At 42.5% G+C, this 22888-nt stretch overlaps 1 long non-coding RNA gene across 2 annotated transcripts in view; it reads right to left on the bottom strand.

Moving 5' to 3' along the window:
* Positions 1 to 1926: 1926 nt before the first annotated feature.
* Positions 1927 to 22888, bottom strand: part of LOC140844360 (uncharacterized) — an 80177-nt gene continuing 59215 nt past the window's right edge. For both annotated transcript variants that reach the window (XR_012122525.1, XR_012122524.1), the window contains exons 2-3: positions 9004 to 9095; positions 1927 to 6813 (exon numbers count right to left, since the gene is read on the bottom strand). This is a non-coding gene — a long non-coding RNA (uncharacterized lncRNA). The remainder of the gene's footprint in view (positions 6814 to 9003; positions 9096 to 22888) is intronic.

The raw sequence follows: 22888 nt of genomic DNA on the forward strand, positions 1-22888 counted from the left end.
CTTGGAGGCTTTTATGTTTTTGTTGCATTTATGTTTTTGCAGTCAATGTGAATTCTTATGAATGTACAACACAAACTGTGTGAAGCCATGAAGGAAACGGAGGGGCCCGAGGGTGGGACAGAAAGGACACTGCAGTTTGCAGGAAGGCTTTGGTTTGCTCAAAGTACCAGGTGTAGGGATGAACCTCTGATGGGCTTTCCGCCCGAGACGGGCAGCCTCCTCACCCCAGCAGATGTCCAGAGCTGATTTAGCTGCTGAGCTCTCTGTGTTTTATGCTTTAAAGAAAAGTTGCCAGCCAGCACTTGAACTTAACCAACCTTCCCATTCCCCACATCTGTAATTGGTACACTTTGAATTTTATAACTATGCACATCCTTTGATTTCCTAACAAGCAAAAGAAAGAAAGAAGGAAAAAAAAGGAAGGAGTCCTTTTGGAAACAGCATAATATCAGGGAAGAATAAATGTGTAGTTTCTTTGACTGGCATCTGCAAAGACGAGCATTTCATAAAATGCGCAAGTGTACGGAGGACTGACCTTACTGAAAGGAGGGAATTCCACCTGGGGTTAGCTTTATGATTGTTTATTGTCTATTTTGCCATTTATAAACTGAAAGAAGGCACTAAAGATGAGAATAATTTATACAATAAAATATATTAAATGTATAGAGACAAATTTCTATAGGTTAAAAAGTTTTGTGAAATATTTTGTAAAGGCTAATTAATTGAAAGACTAAATGTATGCACTATCAGCAGATGATCAAATTCAAGAACTGAAGGTTGGACTTTCCCTTTCGTTGCCAATGATCCATTAAGAGCATCTGAGTTTCTTCTAACGTCTCCCTCACTTGCCTCCCATGATCTCCTTTCCACTCTCATGGAGCACATCCCTTAATGAGTTACCCTCATGGATATTTTTGGAAGACATCTGGTTAATGCATTTTTAAGCTGATGGCTTTCAGAGACAAACTCATACAAATGATCTAAAGGGAAGTTTTTGCTTTTCTCTTGTTAAACAACCTGGGCCTGCCATGCAAATTGTTTAATAACTTTGTTGCTAGTTATTTACATATAACTCATTGAGTATTTTGGCCAACCATGAATAATTAGGACTTTTTTTTTTTTTTTTGGTCTGTTTCACAAGTAACCAAGGGTTTTTGTAAGAGCCAGAGATGGTACAGAGCGATGGAGAGATTTGTCCCAAGATGCACTATTTCTTTGAGGAAGAGAGAAAAATAAAAGAATCTGGTTGGGGGTGCAGGATGCAGACTTTTGTTTCTGTGTCTAGGGCAAAAAGAACCACAAAGAAGGACAATTAATGACTTTGAGCTCAACCAATTGAACTGCCTTTCTTGGGGGCTGCACCTGGACCAAGTTTATTTTTTAGCAATTATAGTAATTATTTGAAAAAAAAAACTCCCAAAGCCTATATATCCCACTTTAGAACTGATGGTGACATCAGCACTGCTTGTGCCCAAGGTGTTTAGAGAGAGACTTTTCAGTGATCTCAATAACCACTCAACTCTGGGTTCCATGCATGCCCAGCCTAAGCCCCATCGCCTTATTTCTGGGGTACATCCAGACCTGGCAGGGATTCTGCCACACTGTGCAGCAAACCAGCATGCAGGCTGGGAGGGAGAGCAAGAGATAGGGCCATCAGCAGTGATGGGGCTTCTTCACAGGAAGAACATCAGAGCTCAGAATGAGGGTCTCTTTCCCAAAACAAGCATTGTGCATCCTACACTAAACACCACCATCTGCCTGGTGGCAGTCACCAAAATAAACACAAAACTGCAGAAATATGCATCTCCCTGTAGTCTTGAGGCTGCCTTTCAAGGCAAGGGCCAGCAATGCATTTGCCCTTGGATGAAAGTGAAAATTTCCAGAGACTTCCTTAGAGTGGGCAAAATGGTAAAGATGTGTCCATGTCTGCAATTCGCCAGTTTCAGGTCAAGGCCTACTTTCATCAATATTGCTGCCAGAAGTTTTCTGCCACCAGAATGCCATTCCTGATCCCAGCTCTATTTTTAGGCCACCATAACTTCTTTGGTTTCTCAACTGAGCATGCAACCATTTATTTCAAGGACTGTCATTAATGAGTAGATGTTTCCGCGGGTCGTGTGATGTGCTTTCCCTTTAATATTAAGTATTGCTATGGCTGAGTACAATCAAATTGAACAACCAACCCTTGGTTTTGTAGTAATATAATTATTTATTTTCCTAGTGTAGATGCTTTCGGATTAGAATTGGCATTTGCACTGATTTTTTTTATGTAGATTTATATAAATATATACATACATATATATTTGCTTGAAGACTCACCAAGCAAACTGGTGAGAGAGTCTTTTCCTGTAGAATTTACACCTCCATTTGTAGTGTTGTCTAGAGCTTCCCAATGTTGAGGTCTCTATGGCTCCAATGGATGGATGTATTTTGCAGCAAATCTGATGACTTGTATGGAAAAGGCATGAAAGTTACCCAGATTACATCTGGTGCAAATGCACATGGAGCCTGGGGCCAGACTGGTGCTAACACTGCAAACTTTGTCTGGAGCTCTCTCCAATCAGAAGACTTGCTGGGGGCGCCACGTCACCTTCCCATGCTGGGCCCTTTCGGAAAAGTGCCAGATCGTGTCACTGGTGCTATTTTTCATGCTCTGGTACAATGTGTAGCACCACGGGGGTCTCAGCTCTACCAAAATCAAAATCCCATTTGTCAGCTAATTGCAGGGGCATTTGTATTTTGCTCTCTTCCCATGGGATTTGTTGGCCATTTCCTTGCAAGCCTTTCCTCCCAGCCCCAAATTCTTGGGTTGACTCTACCTGTTCAGTGAGCCCATCTTTACGAAGCTGCACCCAGGTGCCTGTGAGCTGTCTTAGATCCTACTGCCAGCCCTTTAGGACTCTGCACCAGGGAAGAGCTCTCCACACCCGTGGCGCTCACCTCTGGTTGTCTCATTCTTTCCCTCTGCTCCCCCGCCTATTTCTATCTCATTCCATCACTATTTTTGTGCACCTCTTTTGCCCTTCCTGCTTGTCTTCTCCGAGCTTCTGACTTTTTCCTGTAATCTTTCTCTACTCCCTCCCTGTCACCCACCATGTCTTCATCTCTTCCTTCATCTCAGTCTCTCCCTTTCTTATTCCTCTTTCCCTTCTTTTCCTGTCCTTCCTCTTCTCCCCACATCTCATCACATCCCCTCTCCCATACCCCACGCCTCAATTCTTCTGTCCTAGAAGGGCTCCTGGCTGATCCAGACAGCAAGTCCCCACACGGGACTGATGACACAAATACTTTGGGTCACCGTTTCACCTGCACAGCCCAGGAAGCCAAGCTGAGCACGAGGGGGGCCTGGAGCCAGCTCCAGCACGCCTCCCCGAGCCGGCCTGCACCGCTGCCCTGGCAGCGAGGATGCACGTGCTCTGGGCCCTGCGGGCACCGGGCGCCTCTCTGCCTGAGGGCAATCCAGTGAGCGCTCTCCCAGCACCACCCTGCGGCTCTACTTACTGCTTTCAATAAAGGCAGACTTTGGCCCCAGTAAGTACTCTCCCAGCAAACCTCTTCCTTCTCATGGAAGCCATGCCATCGCCTTGGTTTGGAGAGAGACTTTTTTTTCCCATTCATAAGCCTTCTTTTTCCCACTTTCACGTGAAGCCCCCTCTGCTTTTCAGCTGGTGATTGCTCTGGTGAGATTGAATGGACTCGCTGGTGAAACATCTCTTTTCTCCTGTCCTGGGCCTGCCCAAATTCCTACAAATATTTCAGTCAAGGACTCAGGCCAGTTCCTAAGTTTATCATAGTAATTTGTCACTTGTAGGGGAAAAAGGGGGAACATTTCCTTTCAAGTATGTGCAGTACCTCCTGTGACAACTGATTTGCCAGAGATTTGCCTACAGGATTCTGCGGCTATACATGTTACTTAGTGTATGTATGGTATATGTGGTATGTATATCACACATACACACACTGCAGTGGGTGTGAATGGATGTGGGTAGAAACCCACACACACACACTCCAGTCTGTAAATATCCTTCCTCACTGAAAACTGTGCTTTGGAAATCATTTCTTGTACAGCTGTGCAGTTTCTTGTAGCAGCTGAGGACAAGCTAAGACAGGTGGACGATCTCGACAAAGATCATCTAAAAGAGAATACAGAATCTCCCTAGCAACTCAAGAGGACAGACAACCAAATGGAATGGTTGACTCCCAATGGGACAGCAAACTTTTCTTCTCTCCTTTTTGAATTTTTGTTTCCTAAGTGTATCTTAACTTCCGAGTGCACCAGGCTGTACCCATTAGAGCCTTTCAATATGACAGTTTTGTGCTTCTCTCTGACAGGATGTCTCTCCATTGAGCTGTAGTGCTGGGTGGGAGGGAGGAGATACTTCCTTGCCTGAGCTGGAGTTTACAGAGACGCTGCACAGCTTACAACTCCTGTTAAGTGTAAATAGTCAACAATTCCATTCCATTTGTGTAAAAAATAAAGCACACATGATTATAAAATCAAGATGTATATTTCATACTCAGTGTGTCTGTGCATATTTATTGTGTTTCCAGTTGTCAGCAGTGGCCCCATTGTAAAAACGCTTGATAGAGTGTTTATAAACATGTCATGGTTTTATTATAAGATACAACTATTAAAACATTTTCTACTTTACAGCAAATTATTTTCTCCCAAAGCATAATTTGTCTTATTTCATAAAGAGTAGAATCATTCATTTCTATTTTTATAAATGTGGCAGATTTCAGAGCTGAAGTGTAGTTCGAGTAGGTCTGCTCTAAGAAATACTGGCATTGCTGAGAAGAACTGCAAGTGGTGCTTTTACCTATTTTTAAATACTTGGTTACCATCTTGCCTGCTTTTAATCAGGATTTTGCGGAGAGTGAACAATGTATTAAAAGATAGGTTTTTTTTATAGACCCTCACATCTATATGAAACAATCCCCTGGTCTCAAATTGTGAGATCCCAGGAGATACAAGAGGATAGAGAAAAATACTGTATTCTTATCTGATACTTGTGATGCAAAGAAAGGCACAAACTGGAGAGAAGGTGGCACTATCGTTGAACACTGGGACCCTCAAATCATACTAGCTCCAAAGATTTGAACATACCAAAATGTCAGGTTCAGGGACCTGAAACTGCCAGATAATGTTCTAATTTCTTTGGTTAAACATGTGCCCTGTACTGACATGTAGACAGCACAGGTGTAACAGCTAGAATACTAACACAAATTCCTCCTGAAGAAGGTGTGAATTGTCACCATCAAAGTGATCACTTTGTGATATATTTTCCTTCATGATAAACGAGCACAGAAATGGATCAGTCATTCGGGAAGTGAAACTCATTGGTTATACCATCCTGCCAGTCCCTGTGAGCCTGCCGGAGTCTCTGCCAGGTGTCCTGTCACTGTTCCGTGGGAACTTGGTGGCAGTGAGCAGAGATCAGGGGCAGCATAGAAAGGTTCTGGTGGAGGCTGCAAGCCCAATGCAGGCCTCACATTTCAATAATTATTCCATTTTTAACATTTACACAATCTCACCAGGTTTAATATGAATGTTACACTACACAAAAGCCACATTCACTCTAATAATGGGTATGTTTATTCAGAAAGGAAAAAAAGCTAGAACTTTTGACTTTTCTTTGTGTCATATTTCATTTCCATGTAACTATTTTTTAAAACATGAAATCTCAGAATCTCAAAAGCTAGAAGTGGACTGTACATCTCTGAACCTAAGATTCGTAGCAGAGCTACGAATACATGGTCTTTATAATTACTCTGAAAATAAACAGCCAGTGACAGAATTTAAAAGCTTCAGTGGGGTGCAAAGCTAAGGAACATTGTTCAAGGGGCCACCAGCTTTCTCAGCACAACCAGACTCTTCGAAGTTATTGGGAGACAATGTTTCCTAGGCATTAGGACGATGTCTTCTCTGAGTCTCAAAACTCCAATCATTGTTCTGTGACTCACCTTTCCCTTAGGGTCATTTCAGAAGGCACCACTGATACCATGAACCTGATCTTCTCCCCCTTCTAATGTTACAGCTAATCTCAAGTCCAGATTTTGTCTCTAACTACCCTTAGCTCCACTGGGGCAAAGCTAGAATACTTGGGCAAATTTCGTTAAAGACTGGGAATAATGAAAGGGAAATAACCAGATAATATGAATTATGGGATGGCTCAGGGCCCAACTTCTGGCCAGCTACCAGTGACAGAGGCCATCTCTTCCCCCACCACCTAGGAGTCCCTCAGCCACAGCCCTGAGAGGGACTGCATCCATGCCTGCCTGACTGCCACATGAGCTGCTGGTGTCTCCACCCCCCTGTGCTCCCACATACTAGAATACAAATGGGGGTGAGTCACCGTGGCTAACACTGGTCACTCTTCATTGTACACTGTTTGCTTAGTCCTTTTTCTGTACCAAAGTAATTTCTTTGTTGCCTAAAATAATCCCCACAGATGACACTACAATTTTTGAGGCGTTCTTGCAGATTAAAAAAAAAACGACTAAAAGGACAAATGATTTGCAACACGCTTCACAACTAATAAGGACACATCAGTACGTCATTGGTCTAAGCTACTTAAAGCCACAGAAGCAAGGCCTGAGAGAGACACATGTCCTCTCCCACCCTCCAGCTAAGGCCCGTTTTCCCAGTTCTGGGTGCTTCTCAGGACAAGTCACTCAGGGAACAGCTGTTCTTCCAAGCTTCTCGAGGATGCCCCAAGTGAACCCTGCACAGAAGGAAGCCAGCGTCTAAACAATGAAGCCAACACTGGAACAGGCTTCATTTCCACAAAATACAATGGACTCCACTTCCATCTGAAAGGAGAAGGAAGAAAATTGCTTTACTTTCAGGGGGTATTAAAATTTTCAAATTCCTTGTGGTGCTATTCAAAAAATACAGAAGATGACAGACAAATTGATAAGATAAATTCCTTGGGATTTGTGATTGTTCATTACAGTTACCTGTTCTTAGTAAGGGTGCTAGAGTGCCTCAGAAAGAACAACTGATTTCTGTTCAACATTAAGTATAAAAAAAAGTTAAAAGGTTCGATCCTAATTGGATTGTTTGATTTTTCATGGGCTGCTCCTGTTTCTTTTCTATCCTTGGCAACCCTTATGCAGAAATTCTGTGTGCCACCCTGCTCCTTCATCGGGCAATTCTGAGTACAAGTAACATCAGAATGAAGGAAATTTCTCTCCCTGGTCTTTCTAAACCAGATTCTTTTTACAATATTACTCATCCTCATTGACTACACCCACCAAATCTGATTTCAAGTGTACAGTCCTTTTTCTTAATAATTGGTGGTGTGTGACTATCCAAAACTCCTCAGAGTGTAAAGCTATAGGAATGTAATGTCACATTTTAAAGTTGGGTTTGACCAGCACATTTAAATTTGGAACATTCAAGCCAATATTTCATGTAGAGAAAGGCTAGAAGTTGCTTCATTTAAAATGCACTACAAGGAAAACATTTGCAAATAAGCTGGCATTTTTTTATTTATTTGTCTAGTCATTCCTTACACATTTGGTCAGCAAAGAATAAACACCTGCTTGGAGCATGGTTCTATTTCAATGCTAGAATGAGAAAATAAATGCACAGGGATGTCTTGCCAATGGATTTTAGTCCTGGGCAAGTTCACTGTGGATTCAATGTGACCAAAGAAATTATAGTAGAATGTTGTTGGGGTGAAAGGGTTATACCCAACTTTATCTCCACAGTGGCAGGTCAGTCACTAGAATCCTGTCCACTCAGAGTGAGTTTACATGCAGCAAGCTGGTCTCCGCCTCTGGGCCTCTCTACTCACGCAGACATCTCAGTCTCTGTCCTTGGTGCTGCCACCACTCCAGTCTCATCTCTGCTCTCCTGCAGCGGTGCAGCCCAGAGCACTGGGTGGAGCTCTTTATATAGAGTCAATAACAATATATTGCCTACACATGTGTAGTGAGCTAGCCAACCAGAGCCAGGTGAGAATCCTGGCCCAGGAACCGTCACTTTATCCACAAGGGCACAGGGTGTCTTCCAAAGGAATGCCAGCCTAGTAGCAGAGACACTTAAAACAAAAAAAGATAATTAAAACACAGAAGCTCTAAACCAGACCCATGAGTGCACAAAGACTTTGAAAGAGCAACCTTGACATCTAGGAGCCAAATATACACCTGCTTATAATTTGCCCCATTGCTCACAACCTGACAAGAATCTTTATGGCAAAACTGAGTCTCTTCTCTGGCATTGCTAAATCTGTCCTGTAGTGTAAGGCCCCAACAGTTGGGTTTTTTTAATTGTAATACACGTGCTTGGCATTAAGCTTTAGATTGCTAAGCAGCCACTTCAAACACATTGCCAGCCACTGGACAAAGGGCCAGGCCACCTGTGGGGAAAATAGAAGTTCCTACGGCCAGGATCCTCACCTGACCCTAAACTACTTGATGATGTAATTGGCCTACTGCAAGGCTACTGCTGCCACACCCAGAGGCAATAAGCTATTATTGACTGAGTCACTATATAAAGAGCTCTGCCCAGTGTTCTGGACAGAGGCAGAGACAAGGAGGATTACAGACCTGAAGACTATTGGATGCAGACATAACCATAGTGCTCAACCTATTGCTTGGAGAACAAAGCTGGGTAGTTGGCCTTTTTAACCAAGAATGCTCCATTGTCATTTCTCAGTTCTCACTGAATCCATAGTGAATTTGCCCTTGCCCGAGGCAGAAATCCATTGGCAAGACACTGCCCGACCCCTGAACCTCCCTTTGTTTTAGAGATCTCTGGTTGACTCAGATAACTGACCTTTTAACTGCTTGTTTTCCCTACCAGGGGTTTAATTTTTTGTCTTGTTTTATATTCACTGAGTGAACCCCCAAGCCCTAGGCACTCTACCCTCAATACTAATAAAAGCAAACCAAAGGCCCACTGTCACACTCTGCCAAGACCTTGCTCTCATCCCACAACCTTGCTGTGTGACTCGAGGTGTGCTGTGTACCCTCCAGGACGTGTGAGTAACAAACCTTGTCCTTGCAAAGCCTCCTGATCATTCTTGCTTAGGATGTCTTTCCATCATCATAAGAACTATAAGAGTCAGTGCAGCCACACATTCGTTCTGAAAAGAGAGACGTCAGTGGGGACATCTGAGGGCCCCCAGGCAATTCCAGCCCATTATATCACTATGGACAGGCTGAGGTCAACTCAAAACATCCCCACCCAATGACATGTGCTATGTGACTGGCTAATCTATTTCTGTTTTTTGTTTGTTTGCTTGTTTGTTTGTTTGTTTGTTTTCCCTGGGGGTGAGGTTAAAATGACAATTTAACACTGAGGAGATGGTTGGGTGAACTAAGAGGTGAAGGTAATACTGGAGTGAGATATGACCTAGTGTTCCAGAAGTGGTAGGCCTAACAGGGGACAAGAATTTCAGGAAGCAAGCAACAACTTGGACAGTTGGTCAAGAAAAAGGAACATCCATGTGCTCCTAGGAGAATCTGGAGAGATGGAGAGTTTCCATCTTCTTTATAAAATATTGAGTTCTGAGACATCAAAGATCTGCTTCAAAGTAAAATGGCATCATGAGGCCTTCTTTTCTATGATTACAATTTGGGGCATTAAAGCACATTCTTTAGAACCATATACTTTACCCCCTTGGAAGTGGTGGTTTCCTGGACTAGAGACTTAAATAAAAAGATATTCAATAAGAACTAAGGGAGCCCATTAAAATCAACTTTTAAAAAAAAGAGTAAATGTGAAGCCTAAACCTATGAGATAAGTACATCCTTGTTTCTGCTATTACCTTCTACCAGCAGATATTTTTAAAATAGAAGGTGTGGTGATTAAGGAATTAATTTAATATGCCTGTAATTGCCTTGGTATTTTATGGAATAAATTCTCAGTTATTTGGTATCAGACATGACCTTAATATTGAAACCTATAAGAAATCTCTAAATCCCATTTTAATCACCTAACATCCCTGAAGTTTTGGCCGGAGCTTCAGACAAAGGGCAATATTGTCAGAAATGTGGCCTCAGCACTTCTCTGGAGTGAGAGAGCAATGCACAATGATGAATTACAGGTTGCCAAAGAAGATGAGACAAGACAATGTGAAACCTCAGTAGCACTGTATATTTCACCCAATACTCTGAAATGATTTCACAAGAAAAGTATTCTAGTGCCACCTCCAGTCAGCGGGATAGTCTCCTCTGAGGAGGTCTCTCCTTGCGAGCTTAGTGAAACCCCAGCTTGGATGGGGGAGGGAAGAATTTGTGAACAGGTCAAGAGAATGCCAGTAAGAAAGGAATTCTCTAAAGCAAAGGCAGCAGTGAGTGTCAGTGTTACACAGCACCAGGAAAAGTGGCTCTTTTATTTGTGCAGCCACGCAGGTGATAGAAAGCAAGGAAGAAGAGAGTGAGAAAAGGAGAGTTCATTACACTCCTGCTCAGCAGAGGGCAAATCCTTTGCCAACTCCTAAAGCCAGTGTCACCTGACATGCGGTGTCTGTTTGATCTGCACAACACGGGAACTATATCCTTACAACCCCAGAATTGCTGAAGCCACAGAGCATTGGTTGGAGTGAGTTTATATTCTGAGAACTTTTCAAAGAAGAGGAAAGGAGACTTTTGGGCAGGCTGCATCATCACATGGCTGCATTTCCAGCAGGGTCACCCAGGCAACAGGACTATGAGAGCCCCTCCCTACTCAGAGGTTCCCAAAACCACTTCTCTACTGACCTGAAATAAAATAGAGCCAAAAAGACTGCATTTAAGGTTAGAAGCTGAATGAAATAGTGAAGTGACAAAGACACCACTGTCAGGGGATGTGGGCACATTTTTGTCTTTGCTGCAAAAAGTAATTCAAAGACAAAAATACAAGGGGCTTAAACTGCAAGGAAGTTGTATTTAAAGGGACAGTGCACACTCAGACAGTACATCCTCTCTGAAGACAGGGCAACCTCAGAGAGGAGGAACGCTTAAGGGTTTAGGGTTTGGGGTTTTATAGAGCTTTCTGGGTAGGGGTCGGTATAAGACATGATATATACAGGGGATTAATAATTCCTTTGAAGTTTTGTCTTACGAATAGGGTTATTTAGATGACTGTGTTGATCCAGATCTCAGCGTTCTTTTATCTAAGCAGGTTCAGTTATACTCTAGAGGTCTGTCTTCTGTCCTGGTTATTACAATGTTAATTGATTAAGGTGACTGGAAGGGAGAAGAGCATGAAGGTGAAATTAAAGAATATGCTAGGCCTTTGTTCACTGGCTAAATAGATTTTATAATAGCATGACCCTTGTCCCACTTTCTTGCTCTATCTCAGTTTGCCAGAGTTGACCCCCTTGCCACACTTCAGTTTAATGAACACAGGAAGCATGTTCTGTATGCTGGGACAGGAAACTTCTGCTTTATAATTATGTCCATTGGACAAAGCAACACAGAGCAATGGCAAAGCTGGGCTTTGGTGCCAGCTTCCCTGGGGAGCCTGCAGAGGGCTACACCCAGGCTCCCAGTCCCCCTCGTCACTCTCAGTGTTCACAGAAGTGTCTGCAGCACCAGAAAAACATTTGCCAGCCCTGGGCATCCATAAACAGCAGACTACTGCCTTCTTCTCAAAATGTGTTCTAGGACCAGAGACGTGTTAGAAATGCAGAATTTTCAGGCCCCATCCCAGACCTACTGAGTCAGAATCTGCACCTTCACAAGATTCTCCAGTGATTCCATGCATGTTAGAATGTGTGACACACTGGTTTTTAAAACTGAATCAACAGCGGAGAAAAGGGAACTGGCACACATATTTCCTTATAGTCAAGAAAGCGAGGTACTAACTACAATGGTGAAAACAAAAAAGCAAGTAGTAGAAAAAGAGACTAGAAATACCTCTTGAAATAAGCAAATAAGTTCGGAAATAAGCAAATCCTTAAATGTAGGAACCTAACCAGTCTCTTACTATTCCTGGTGAGCGGGATTGCAAAAGACCTATGGAGAAAGTACGGCTCCATGTACTTGATCCCTGTTAAAATCCAGGACGGATTATTTCCACCGCGCCCTCTGACGAAGCACTCCTTGGCATGAGCCTCTAAGGACAAAGCAACAATCCAACACCATGGGTAAGAGCACTGACTCGGGACCAACGGACCTAGGTTCAGCTCCTGGCACCACTCTTTACTAGCCATGTGGTATTTGACAAGGGACTTATAGCCAAGGGCAAATTTTCTCACTGAATCATGGTGCTAATAACAACCCCTGCTGTTATGAGAAAGCTGTTGTGAGAAATGAGTGGAAATTTCCTGGTATGCCATAAGCACTTGGCAAGTCTTAACCATTGTTATTATGTTTATGCACTGGTCCTCACACCCTGAGAAAGAGATGAGGCCATTTTCTTCCCCATTTTAGAGGCAAATATATCAGGATTTAGGGAAGTAGGACTCTGCTAAGGTCGCATAGCTGGTGGCAGAGCTGGGTCTCAGGCTCAGACTTTGGCTTCCCTTGTTCAGTGTCTTTAATGCTACATCAGACAGGCTCCATGGAGGTTAATTAAGGATCTGGTTTGATGCAGTGATTACCAGGAAAGAGCCAGAAGGCCAGCCTGATAGACAAGCAGACAGCCATCTGCCTGCTACCTGGGTCACTTCCCGCATGCCTCACATTAGGAATGAGTCACTCTGTCAAAAGACAAAGATGTTATCAGGACTGGGGCCAAAAGCAAGAAAATGCAGGCTTTTAAGAGTGGATAAACCATTCTCCAAGTAAAGCTACCGAGCACTGTATTTGGCTGCGTGCGGCAAGGCAGGGGAGGAAGAGAGAGAAATAGAGAGAGAGGAAAGCCAGGAAGGGAAAGAAGCCATCAAGAACTGTCCCTGTGCTGGGCCAAAACCTCAGATACATTATCTCATTTAACCCTTGCCACTACTTTGTGACATGAGAATCATCATTTCCATACAATGGAATTAAATGAACATACACAGGTATCACATGAAAGAGACAAAAAATGATTCTAGTTCATCAGTGATTTTTTTTGCCCCACAATGCCAGTCATTTTTAAATAAACTCTTCATTTTAGAATCATTTTAGATTTATAGGAAAATTACTGAAATAGTGCAGAGAAACCCCATATACCCTCCAACCAATTTCTTCTATTGTTAACTACCTGTCACAATCCACAGACCAATGTGGATACATTATTAACTAAATTTTTTATTCATTTTCTCTTCATTTTTTTACTTTTTTCCCTTCTTGGATTCCATCTAGGATCCCACATGACATTTGGGAATCACATCTCCTTAGTTCTCTTGGCTGGGACATTTTCTCAGACCTATCTTGGTTTTGATGGCCTTGATCATCAAAACTCTTGGTTTAGAGGAGTATTTTATAGAAATGTCCCTAACTTGGGATTTGTCTGATGTTTTCTCATGATAAGACTGGGGTGGTGGGTTTTGGGAAGGAAGAGCACATTCCTTCTCACAAATGTCTCATCACATCAAGGGTGCATGACTTAGTCACTGTTGATATTAACTGTGTTCCACTGGCAGAGGTAGTCTTTTTGAAGTTTTTCCACTGCAAAATTACTTTCATCCCACTATTCATGCTATGCTTTTTGAAAGGAAGTCACTGTGCACAGTCCACCAGTAATTAGCAGGGAGTTATGCTTCAAGTTCTCAAGGCTGAAGATCTTCTGTTTATTTATTCAATAATTTGTTTATATCAGCAAGGATCATGGATATTTTATAATTTGAGCTGTAACCCAATACTACTTTACTTATTTTGTTACTCAAGCTGTTTCAGCTTTGGCCACTGAGAGCTCTTATCTTTGGCTCTGTGCTCCTTTGGCATATCCACATCATTGGGGATTTTTTGAGCACTTCCTTATTTTCTGTCTCTACAAGAGCTCAGGCTTATTTTGTGTTCCTGCCTGAATCCTAGAATGAGACACTTTTCCCAAGCAACGTGGTTCCTTCCATTGGTGAAAGGTATTTAAAAACCTCAATTGGAAATGTGGGGACTAGAGGTGTGCAAAGCTACAGGAGTGTCATTTCATAGGCTGACAGAGCAAGGAAATAAAAAAGTGTATATATTAACTTGTGTATATACACATACCTAAAATATTTCTATATGTAATCATCTGCATCTATATTAAGTTAAACACGAGCTCATATTGATGTCTCCACTCTAGTCCATGAATCATTCTAACCTTCTGCATTTGCTTGTCTGTTAGTCCCACTCCAACAGTGAGAAACCCAGTGCCAGCCATTCTTCATCTCTTTATTAAATTTTGACTAGCTGATCGGCTGGGGAGTTGGGGGGGACTGAAAGAAGCTTCAAATCTCTCACATTTTGGCTTCTAATGGTCTCTTGATTATCTCAGACTCCTACCACTTCTTTTCCAACTTGATGATAAAACACCCTCATTATAATTCACCCAGGATTTCTCACATCCAAAGCATGGAAAAATAGTGAGAAGTTGATTTAAAGGGCAACAAACTCAACCTCTTGTAAGCATGTCATTTTCACAGTCAAAAATCTGAGGGTTCAAACTGTTTATTTATGTATTATCATTTTTAATTTATTGACTCTGAGCCCTCAACTTGCCTTATAGCCTAATCATGTTTAGGTAAGCTCGCTCAAAACAGCGATGTATCCAATGATCCGGAATTGTCAGATCTCTTGCCCTGCTTCCCACAGTCTGTGCAGATGGCACCTGGGGTCCCGGCGGTTTGCATCCCATGTCATCCCGAGGAGGGGTGAGCTTCTGCTCACCAAACCTGACCTGAGAGGCCTGCTCCCCGTCACTGCCAATGTGATGGCCCATGGCCCATCTGTTTTTCTTTAGACTCTCGGTCAACTCCCTTTTGAATAATTCTTGGGAAGGTTTTAGCGAAAAGGAAAGATGAAATTATTCACCAGCAAACTGTTAATTGTGTATCAAGCTGCTTGGATCAATTAGGGCTCTTCAGCCAAATGCATAAGAGGAAATACTTGGAAAATATGAATGGGGATTTAATTGCACATTGCCTGATCTTCATAGTTAGCCAAGTTACTCACCTTCCCTGGAAGCAAGTGGGCTATGAGGTGGACAGACAGTAAGAAGGAGTGTAAAGAAAGGTAATGGTCTGCCATTGACACTTTAAAGCAAGGCAATAGGTGTGGAAGTTTGAATTTATTTTGTTCCCATTTTACATATCAGCTTGATAGAGAATTTTACAAAGCGTGTAAATAAAGGAGCCATAAAACTAGAGGCAGAAAAGAAAGGATATAAAATAAGAGGGAAAAGAGAAGCCCATCCCTTATAATCAGAGGCTACTGAAGACAGAGGGTGGGATGAAGGCAGAGAGAAGAGAAGAAACAGAGATGGAGAGGTAGCCTGTCCATTCCTTGCCCTGAGCTGAAACCCTGACAAGCTGAAGAGAACATGAGGGCAGGGGGGCCCTGGCCCACTCCCTGTTTGGAGTCCTGGGAGAGGTGAGCACCCCAACATGTCCATAAAAACCTGGGTTTGGGCCAAAGATACAGCATGCTCAGAAAGGGAAAGCCAGAGCTCTGCTTTGCCAAGCTGCCCTTTCTGCCCATAGGTCATGCTGGAACCCAGGATCTCCCACTGGACCCTGGAAAGGGGCAGCAGAAGGCAGCTGAGTGTGAGAGCTGGCTTTCCAACCAGGAGACCTACTGTTACGAGGGGTGACACAGAAGAGAAGGATGGGCCCTACCGTACCCCCTATCCCACCCCAACCAGAAGCCAACGGAGGACATGCAGCATTTCAGCAGAAGTTTTAGGGCCATCAGGGGTGAGGAGAGGTTGGCAGCCTCTACCAAGCCCAGAGAAACCAGTTTGCAAGTAACACCAGCTTTGACTTCAGACACAAATGCCAGCAGGGCAAGCATCCCTCTAGTGTACAAGGAACATTGTCATGGAAACAAGAGAGACTGTCATGGAAACCAGACACGTCTGAGGATATCACATGAATCCACAGGACCCTTTCCTTCTGGCTGCCAGGAGGACACAGTAAGCCACGCCCGGTCCCATTCGCCAAAGAGCCATCTCAGGAGCAAGACTGTGGTCATAAATCTGAAGGACAGATTTTTCACCAAGGAGACTAAGCCTAATTTAAAAGGGATACATGAAAGTATTGCATGGAACTAACTCTTTGAGATTGTCCTAAAATAAAATATTTCATGTGGCTCTTCTGACCCATAAACTCCAAACGACTTAGTCAAGAAAAGAAGTGTTATGGAAGACTGCTGGGCAGCTCACAGAGTTGAAGGAGCAGCTGCGGCAGGAGCCTAGGGTGGGGGTGGGAGAGGATGCTAGCTGGTGGGAATGGGAGAGGGACAGGCCCTCAAGGAACAGGAACACTGTTACAGCACAACAGATATCCGCAGCTTTCCTTGGTGAACAGGGAGGCCTAGCCCAGGAAGCAAACACTCACTCAGTCAACAAATGTTTACTGAGCTGAGTATAAGGAGCAAAAACTGCAACCGTCAATCAGCGACGGCCCCTGGCCTCAAGCGCTTAGCATCCAGTGGGAAGGGCCAGCAGGGAAAAGCTGTGTCACCGGCCTGAAGGGCAGAGCAATGGTGGGGAGGACAGCAGCTCTTGAAAGAATGAGAAGAACAACTAGTTCTCACTGGAGGCATCAGGAAAACCTGGCCTGTGAGCTGTGCCTTCCAGGTGTATTTGTGAGAGAGAAAGGAGGGAGGATATGGGAAAAAGGGGAAAGCATGAAAAAAAGCAGAGAGGTGGGAAAGGTAGTGCACCATCAGGAAGTGCTAATAGCCAGGCATGGTTAGTACACAGAATTCCTGATGAGATGCTGAAGATACGAAGCTGAGAAGGCCAGAAGAAGATGTCTTAAATGCAAGGCAAGTGAGCACAGTAGCTTCATCCCGTGGGCGATGAGGAGCTACTCCGTCTTTTAAAACCAGATGTGCATCTTGGCATGCCCACTCTGGCAGCAGCGGAATGAATCGGGGAAGGAAGAGAGAGGAAACTCATGAAAGGAGGAGAGGACAAAGGAGGAAAAGCACAGGGGAATGTCAGACTTGTTGGAGGAATTTTCCTCAGGAAAGGGCATCGGCCAGTGACCCGAACGCTCTGCAGCAGCCCCTCAGGTTTCCGCTACACTTGCTTCTTCAAGGCCGACAGCCCTGGCATCATCCCTGTGGCTCTTCCAACCGGTCTCTCTTCTTGATGGCGCATACCGCTATGCAAACATACTCTGGTCTTTCTCATCTCTAAAGAAGTTCTTGATGCTCTAGTCTACTGCCCAGTCCTTCTATTCTACTTTCTTAAGAGAGGCTTCTACCCTCGGGTTCTTCTCACGGTGGCAGTACGGCCCCCGAAGCTCCCATCATCTTGACTGCCATCTAAGCAGGAGGAGCAGAAAAAATCACTGAGTCAATCCCTTTAAAGGAGCTTTAACAGAAGCTCTGCCTAAGGCCTTCTACTTACATCTCATTAGCCTCCCCCGTTGGCAAGGGAGGCTGGAAAATATAGTTTGTTAGCTAAACACTCTGCTGCCCCAAGAAAATGTTTATAAGAGAGAATGGGTTTGACGTAAGCCACCAGGAATCTGTGCTGAACTTCTTTGGATACACTTCAAGTACACCCCCATTTCTCTTTTCTTAACATATTTTCTCAGCAGAGATATCAATATATGCCACCTCCACTCCTTACTTCCCATGCTTTCTTCCAACAATCTGGGTTTTCCCCATGTCACACCTTTTTGCTAAATCCAATGGGCAGACTATTTTTTACAGTCGTCTCTCTCCTCGACAATGGCAATGTCGTCCTAATTGTTTCCCTTGTCTCCACTCCTGTTCCCCTTCAATCTAATCTGCACAGGGAAGCAGAGTGATCTTTTACTATTTTAAATTGGACCATGTTTTCTCTATTCAGAGCTCCACAATGCCTTCCCAGTAGGAATAAAACCCCACAATGCCTGCAGTTAAGTGCAGTCTGAACTCCTTACCTAGACCCTACGTGATCTTTCCCTTCTCCAGCTCTTTCCTTAACCTTATGCCGCAGCCAAATTGGTCTTATGTCAGTTCACATTCCTTAAATTCAAACTCCTTAAAGTCTTTGTCATGTTAGAAACTTGGCATTTGCTGATCCTTGTGCCTGGAATGCTCCTCATGTGACTGGCTTCTCCTCATCCTTCATCAAGGTTGCAACCTAAATATCAACTCAGAGAGATACATTATAGCCCAAAGATAAGACTGCTTCCACTGCTGTCTGTCACAGCTCATTTCTATTACTGCCTGAGTTGACAACATTTTTTAGTTGCAAATATATTATTCATTAGTTTACTTGTATGTGGCTTATTTCCCCTCCAGACTGTGCATGGTAGATACTACCACTCATAACATACTCAGAAACTGAATGTTTGTTGAATGAATGGTTAAAACAAAAAGGTAAGCATGTAATACCACATTTATTCTCTCTAAAAACCTTGTAATTTAGGTATTTTATCCCCATTTTTATAGATGAGTAAACTGAGGATCAGAGAGTTTATGTGACTTCTCCAAGGTCCCTTAAGGAATTATCAGAGCAACAGAATACCAAAGCCGTATCAGGAAGGTTTCAGATCCTGTTTTCTTCCACACCAGGCTCCTTCCACATATGCCATCTTTTCAGGGGAACAGTCACCCCACAGGGTCATTTTTGTGCTTTAGAGTTGGTCAGATAATCAAGACAACAATGCTAATTGCTTTAGATGAGACAAAAATTAAAGAAGTCACCCTAGATTGCATTATCTTCCCACAACTAACTGGAACTCGTTGAAAACCTGATTCTGAAAGCAGGAAGAATCATCTCAGTTAGCAATGGGGTAAAATTTTCTTCAGCAACAAGTCCAAAATCTCCATATAGGCTGCAGGAGGTTTTAATTAGCAAGAACAGTGGCTGTTTCCAGGAAGGATGGAGAAAATATTGAAATTGGTCCAGGTCCTTTGCAACTTCCTGAAGACATTCTACGGCTCTCAAAGCCTGCAAGTGTGTGCGGCAGCCAGTTTGACCACAAATATCTCCTATCAGACTGGTTATATTTTTATTCTCTTCTTTCATATTGATCTATTTAAGAGGTGAGCAAGGGCAAAGTTAGGCTAGAAAGCAATAATTATACTCTTCCTTTACTTCCTTTTCCACTTGTTACCTACTTTATATCATTCTTGGCACTTCACTTAGCATTTTAGTAAAGCTACGAAGTCCTGCTGTTAAGAAACCTTTTAAACTGTGTTTTGGATTTCCCAAATGTATTTGACTGTGGAACTCTTTGCTCATAATATGTTTAGTAGATGATCCAAAGTTGGTCCCCAGCAGTCGCTCCCATCCCTGTATGCACACGTTGTCCATCAGCAGAAAGTCACTCTCCTCCTCTCCTTGAATCTAAGCTGGCCTGTGATTTACTTCAGTGAATAGAAGGTGGCCAGAACGATGCTGGGTCAGTTCTGGGTCTAGCCCTCCAGCAGCCTGACAGATTCTTCTTTCGCTGTGTGGGAAGTTGGCTACCCTGAGATAAGTCCTGCTACTCTACTGGAGAATTTGCTCCTGCTAGCAGCCCAGTTGGGAAGTGACTTGCCCAAGATCAGCTAGCAAGCTGGGCCACACCCAGGTCTCCTGGTTCTCTGTCCAGTGCTCTGTCCTCCTGCTACCACTGGTCTGCTGTTCAGAGTGATTGTTCCTCATCTCATGGATGGTGTAATATAACACATTGGGATTTTGACTCATTAAAGACATTAAGAAACTTGAAACCAACTAATTCAATCTAGACTGAAATGTAGTTTTATTTGCTTTTCTAACTCTTGCCATTGAAGGCTCTTCCCTTATTCCTGTGACTTACACAAATGTTTTTAAATATGACATAATTAAATAACAGTAAAAAGCTCATATTCAACGTCAGTTGCTCAGAGCTGAAGCCCCAACCCCACTTACTGGCTAGAACAAGTCCTTTCATCTCTCTGAGTCTCAAATTCCTCATCAATAAAATGAGGATATAAAAATGCCTGACCATTATTTAACTATTAGTGTTTTTTATTTTGTTCTGTTTTATCACTAACGATTTTTTTTTCATTTTTTGTTAACCAGAATTAAGTGGCCAGTCAGGACTTGTGATCATCACAAGATAACCAGTGTTACCACTGTGAGCTAAAATAATTTTTGTTAAAAAACAAGAATATTGATGTCTTGGTTCACCTGAGTGAACTTCTACAGGTAAATGGGCAAGGTTTGCTTAGTTTGGGGAGATACTAGAAGGGACTTGAGGACCCTTATCATCATTTACAGTGACTTATGGAGGTACTGGCCCACAGAATACCCTTCCCAGCTTTGATTTTCTGAAATTTATATATATATATATTATATATATATGTATGTGTATATATATATATATGTATATCCTCCTTTCCCCTGAAATCTCCTGCCAAAGGGTCAATAGCTTCCAAAGGGCACCTGTGGACCCCCATCCTCCATTAACCTTGAATAGAACTCTCCCACTGAGATGATCCCAGTGCATGGATGGAAGGTGGAAGGGCAGCCTGCAGGTCTGTGGCTCAGTTTCCAGGTATAAGTGCATGTGATCAGTCTGCCATTTGGATCTATCAAATGCTCTTCTTACCAGAGTTGATCTTGAAGGATACATAAATAACATCCAGATAAAGGGAGTTTGGAGAACAGTATCTCAAGGTTATGGCATGAATAAAGTCTCTGGTTGCTAAGGGTCCAATCAGAGTGGGTTGAAAAGTTCCATTAATAGCCACAACCTTCTAGAATAGGTTTTTTAAAATAAGTGTTCACCCATCAACATCTCAATGCCTGCATTTTTTCAGGAAGTATGATTTTTTTCTTCCTCTGGACCTCAAATGCCAGAGTGAAGCACTCTCTGACATTTGTGATTTGGTACTTGTTTTCAGTCTCTGCATTTTCTGTTTTAAGAGATGTTTTTCTGAATAAGTTTGGTAATTTTTTTCCTGCAATATCAAATTACACAAAAATTACCTGATAACCTCCATAGCCACAGTTATTAACTTTCTATTATTTCTGCACTAAAATCTATAAACAGCTCTATCAACCCACTGAGCCTGAATGTCTATGAAAACCACCTCCCTGCTTTTGCCCATACTGTACCCTCCACCGATTTCCTTTCTACCCACCTCTCAATCTCCTTTTGTACAAGTCCTACCTACCCCTATTTCTTCCAAGTTGACTGGGAATACCTTTAAATCACTTTGATATATTCTGCCTTATATAAGCATCATTGTAAAGATCACCAGCTTTGTAATTAGCCTGGGATTGGATTTCAATTCCAGCGTTTATTCTGTGTGTGACCTAGGGTTAGTTACTTAATCACTCTAAACCTCAAGTTCCTCATTTACAAAATAAAGTTAATAACAGCACCTAACTTATAAAAATTGTTGTTAGATTAAATAAGATAATGATCATCAGCAAATTAGTCAAGATCCCGGCAGGAACCAGACCACACACCCCTACTAAGATAATTCTGGAAAGGTTTACAAAGTTGAAGGCAGAGCTGTGAGTGGTGTGTTGGTACCAGTTCATAAGAGGTGATCATTAAATTTTCAGGAATGTTTTGCAATCCAGTTGTTAAACACAGTAATTATTAAAAATTAAATATAAGCTTAGTTAAATAATATGTATGAATGGATCAAAGACCTGAATGTAAGTCATGAAACCATAAAACTCATAGAAAAAAACACAGGCAAAAATCTCTTGAACATAAACATGAGCAACTTTTTCCTGAACACATCTCCTTGGGCAAGGGAAACAAAAGCAATAATGAACAAATCATTATATCAAACTAAAGCTTCTGTACAGCAAAGGACACCATCAGCAAAACAAAAAGGCATCCTATAACACAAGAGAGTATATATATAAATGATTTATCCAAAAAGGGTTAACATCCAAAATATATAAAGAATTCACATACCTCAACACCCAAAAAACAATTAAACAACCCAATTAAAAAATGGGCAGAGGATCTGAATAGACACTTCTCCAAAGAAGAAATCTGAATGACCAACAGACAAAGTTGCTCCACATAGCTAATCATCAGGGAAATGCAAATTAAAACTACAATGAGGTATCACCTCACACCAGTAAGGATGGCTACCATCCAAAAGACAAGCAACAACAAATGCTGGCAAGGATGTGGAGAAATGGGAACCCTCCTACACTGTTTTTGGGAATGTAAATTGGTTCAACCATTGTGGAAAGTGATATGGAGGTTCCTCAAAAACTAAAAATAGAAATAGCATTTGGCCCAGGAATTCCACTCATAGGAATTTACCCCAAGAATGCAGCAGTCCAGTTTGAAAAAGACATATGCACCCCTATGTTTATCGCAGCACTATTTACAATAGCCAAGATATGGAAGCAACATAAGTGCCCATCAGTAGATGATTAGATAAAGAAGATGTGGTACATATATACAAAGGAATATTATTCAGCCATAAGAAGAAAACTAATCCTACCATTTGCAACAGCATGGATGGAGCTAGAGGGTATTATGCTCAGTGAAATAAGTCAGGAGGAGAAAGACAAGAACCAAATCATTTCCCTCATTTGTAGAGTGTAACAACAAAGCAAAACTGAAGGAACAAAGCAGTAGCAGACTCACAGACTCCAAGAAGGGACTAACTATTACCAAAGGAAAGGAGTTGGGGAAGGTGGGCAGGGAGGGAGAGAGGAGGGGATTAAGGGGCATTGTAATTAACACTCACAATATAGGTACCAAACGATTTCACTTGTTTGTGGAGTATAACAACAAAGAAAAACTGAAGGAACAGAACAACAGCAGACTTGAAGAAGGGACTAGTGGTTACCAAAGGGTTGGGTAGGGTGGGCAGCAAGGGAGGGAAAAGGGGATTAAAGAGCACTATAATTAGCACTCACAATATAGGTGGG

Source organism: Manis javanica, chromosome 11 (assembly GCF_040802235.1).
Source record: "Manis javanica isolate MJ-LG chromosome 11, MJ_LKY, whole genome shotgun sequence".
NCBI lineage: Eukaryota > Metazoa > Chordata > Mammalia > Pholidota > Manidae > Manis > Manis javanica.